The sequence below is a fragment of the Erigeron canadensis genome, chromosome 6, assembly GCF_010389155.1.
Source record: "Erigeron canadensis isolate Cc75 chromosome 6, C_canadensis_v1, whole genome shotgun sequence".
Taxonomy (NCBI): domain Eukaryota; kingdom Viridiplantae; phylum Streptophyta; class Magnoliopsida; order Asterales; family Asteraceae; genus Erigeron; species Erigeron canadensis.
In genome coordinates, this window is record NC_057766.1 from 9,491,918 (window position 1) to 9,496,480 (window position 4,563).

The window sequence follows — 4,563 nt, forward strand, 5'->3', positions numbered from 1 at the left end:
GGTTCATCGTATACCCCACATCACTATTTAGATTTTGCCATTTTGGATCCCGTTTGGGGTTTTGTCTTGGTGTTCATCATGGTTTTTTGGCTTTTGTGTTCTCAAATAATATATTGGAAACTTTTACTTAACATTTTATTTTTCCTTTGTTATTTCTATTTTCTTTATGGTTATTTATCTTTCGGTTTTTCTTGCTTTTTTGAAACCTTTTATTTTTGCTTATATGATCTTTTTATTGGTTCATCATATACCCCGCATCACCATTTAGATTCTGACATTACGGATCCCATTTGGAGTTTTTTCTTTCGGTTTTTTTGGCATGGTTATCAATAGTAACCATGCTTATTAAAACTTGACACGTGGCACCGGTTATAAAGTGACACATCGCACGTTTCTTATAGATTCCCAATGAACAGTGTCACGTGTCATGTGGCGCTGTTCTATTGGTCCACCTGTACCCCGTGTTTTTTTCTGGATTTTGCCATATCGGATTGTGTCAAGGTTATTTTTCTTTCGGTTTTTCTTTTTTTCTTACATAGTTTTCTTCGCTTTTGTGTTTTCTTTCTATTGGTCCACCTATACCCCGCATTTTTTCGGATTTTGCTATATCGGATCCCATTAAGGTTATTTTTCTTTCGGTTTTTGTTGGTTTATTACATAGTTTTTTTGCTTTTGTGTTTTCTTTCTATTGGTTCATCGTATACCCCCCATCACTATTTAGATTTTGTCATTTTGGATCCCGTTTCGGGTTTTTTCTTGGTGTTCATCATAAATTTTAGGCTTTTGTGTTCTGAATTAGTATATTGGAAACTTTTACACAATATTTTATTTTTCCCTTGTTATTTATATTTTCATTGAGGTTATTTATCTTTTGGTTTTACTTGGTTTTTGATATTTTTTTTTTTGCTTATATGATCTCTTTTATTGGTTCATCATATACCCCACATAACTATTTAGATTCTGACATTACGGATCTCATTTGGAGTTTTTTCTTTCGTTTTTTTTTTTGCATGGTTATCAATAGTAACCATGCTTATTAAAACTTGACATGTGGCATCGGTTATAAAGGGACACATTGCACGTTTCTTATAGTTTGGATTTTGCCACATTACATCCTGTTCGGATTCTGTCACGTCTTTTTCTTTTTTTAGTTTTGTTTTTCCTTTTCGGATTTTTTATTACGGGTTACTTCTTTTGTTTTTTCACACTTTTTATTTGTCATTCAACCTTATTGTGATACACCCCGTATCACTACTTGCATTTTGCTATATCGCATCCACTTGATATCTGAATTAGTATATTGATATTTTTGTCATATCACATCCCGTTCAGGTTTCTACTACGGGTTACGTTTTGGTTTCTTGTATACTTTTAAACAAACATATTAATGACAAAATTATTTCTAATTAAGCTGTCAAAAATTCACAACATATATACTAAAATAACGAACCGTTTCAACAAAGGAATTGACACCCTGTAACGCGGGGTCTAAAATTTTCTAGTTATTATTAATATCGTTATCATTGAATTTTCTTTTTTCATCAAGTCAAATTTGTTTTAAATATAAGACTAAAAGGTGGTGGTGTAGTGGCTACGTCATGTTCCTCATACAAGGTATTTCTAGAATAGATTTTGCGGTAACTAAAAAATGGTAAAAAGATAAAATCACAAAATATCTTTATTAAATTATCTATGTTATATTATAAAAGCATTTGTTATCTTTATTATCTCAACTATGTACTTGATAATCTTTAAATACCTTTTTTTATATTATTTTAAATAACTTTACCTGAAATACATATATATATTTGTTCAAACGAAACCTTAATTTTCCTTGAATTCTAAGGGCTTAATCTTAACCCTTGGACGAATCTCATCAATAGTTGAGATTAACACTTACCTCCTAAATAAAATTAAAACACAGAGGGGTATTATTGTAAATTTGCTAAATAAAACAAAATTTCTCTTTTCCCCATCCTTTCTTCCTGATGGATACACACACACACTCTCTCTCTCTCTCTCTCTCTCTCTCTCTGCTCTGCTCTCCACATACGACGGCAACAACCACCACCACCACCGCTTCTGCCATCATTCTTACGCTCCCTCTCTTTTTGGATCTCCATCTCAAACCACTAGCAACAACAACAAATGGATGATGATGTTTTAGACTTTTATTTCTATATATTTTTACACACAACAAAGCGTGGCAAAATTTTTAATTTGTTCACACTCAGTAAAAGTGTGAACAAATGCAATATTTTTTGTAGTGGTAGTTTGTGTTTTTTATATAAAAAGTGGATAAACAAAACCATTTATATCTATGATTTGTAGTTTTTTTCTATGATTTTTGTTTTTTCATATGATAAGAAGTTGTATCTTTGGTTGTTATTGATTAAAATTTTTATATTGAGTTTTGCCCACAAAGTGATTGATGAAATGTCTAAACCAAAGTGTATGTACTGAGTCAAATTTGATTATATACGTATTTATTGATTATAGAACCAATAATACCTGATTTTACATAGATCTATTCTTGAATTTGTTTAATTTTATTAGTATTTAATTGACTTTGTTGTTTAGTACAATATTGCTTACAAAGTGTTTGATAAAATGTCTAAACCGAAGTTTCTTATATATAATTTAGAACCAAATCACATTTGATTGAGTATTGCATACAAGGTGTTTGATGAAATGTCGAAACCAAAGTTTGATAATAAATTTGATCACTATATATTTGTGAAGTGTTAATAGTTAATTCAACTTTCTTAACTCTGAATGTAGTATGTGATGTAAACAATATATATAATAGAATGAATATATAGTCATTTAGTAAATAAGCTATTGAAAATCATAATTGATTTAAACTATACAGTGTGAAAATCATAAATGATTTTGTGTAGCACATTGAGAAAAAGCAAAATGAGTTCCATACAAGAAACCTATTCAAAATCAAAAATGATTTTACGCATACATTGGGGAAAAATTATATTTTGAATAGCACATTGAGTCAAAACCATAATGAGTTCCATAAAAAGAAACCCGTTTAAAATCATTAAACATACAGTATGAAATACCGATACAAAATCATATTTGATTTTATTCATACATTTAGACAAAATAAATAAGTTCGGTATCATTAAACATATTCAGAATCATATATGATTTTACGCATACATTTTTAAGGAAATATACAAAATCATAAACGATTTTGTATAAGACAATGAGACAAAGCGAATAACTTCCATACAAAGAAACCTATTCAAAATCAAAATTGATTTTACGCATACATAGTGAAAAACCAATACAAAATCATGTATCACATTAAAATGAGTTGCATAAAAAGAAACCCGTTTAAAATCAAAAATGATTTTAAACATACAATGTCAAAACCCTATACAAAATCATATATGATTTTATTCATACAGCTAGACAAAAAAGGTCAAAACCCTATACTAAATCATATATGATTTAGGGAACACTATACTAAAGCGCGTGGCCGAAGGCCCCCGTGATCACACTTCCCCCTCGGATTAACTTTTAGCCCCAAGTGTTTAGCTTTTAGGATTTCAGAATGCAACTTTTCTAAAATGTATGCATAAAATCAAAAATGATTTTGCATAGATTTTTAACATTATACATGTGAAAACAAATTTGATTATAAATTAACCTTTAGTTTAGGGTTTGAAGTGTCAAGCTAACCCTACGACTTCAAACCATAAACTAAAGCGCGGGGGCCTTCGGCCCCGGTGATAAAACTTTAATTTAAGGTTTGAAGTCGTAAGGTTAGTCGTAATCACACTTCCCCCTCGGATTAGCTTTTAGCCCCCAAGGGTTTAGGGTTTAATGAAAATCCATATATCTACACAAACAAATGAAATTCCATCAAATTTGATTTTGAATAGGTTTAATGATACCGAACTCATTTCTGTTGTCTAGATGTATGAATAAAATCAATTATGATTTCGTATGGGTATTTCACACTGTATGCTTAAAATCATTTTTGATTTTAAATGAGTTTCTTGGTATGTAACTCATTTTGTTTTGTCTCAATGTGCTATATGATTTTGTATGGCTTTTCCCCAATGTTATGCATAAAATCATTTTTGATTTTGAATAGTTGATTTTGAATAGGTTTTCAGACTTTATGAGTAAAATCAAAAATAATTTTGAATAAATTTCCTTTTAAGGAAACCATTTGGTTTGACTCAATCTACACAAAATGATATATTATTTTTTATATTTTCTTGACAATGTTTGCGTAAAATCATATATGATTTTGTATAAGTTTTTCACACTGTATGCATAAAATCAAAATTGATTTAAAATAGGTTTATTTGTATCGAACTCGTTTGCTTTGTATCAAATTTATACATAAAATCATATATGATTTTGAATAAAGTTTTCATAGTGTATGCTTAAAATCAATTTTGATTTTGAATAAGTTTATTTGTACGGAAGTATATACAAAATCATATATGATTTTGAATATGTTTAATGATACTGAACTCAATTTTTTTTGTCTAGATGTATTAAGAAAATCATATATGATTTTGTATATGGTTT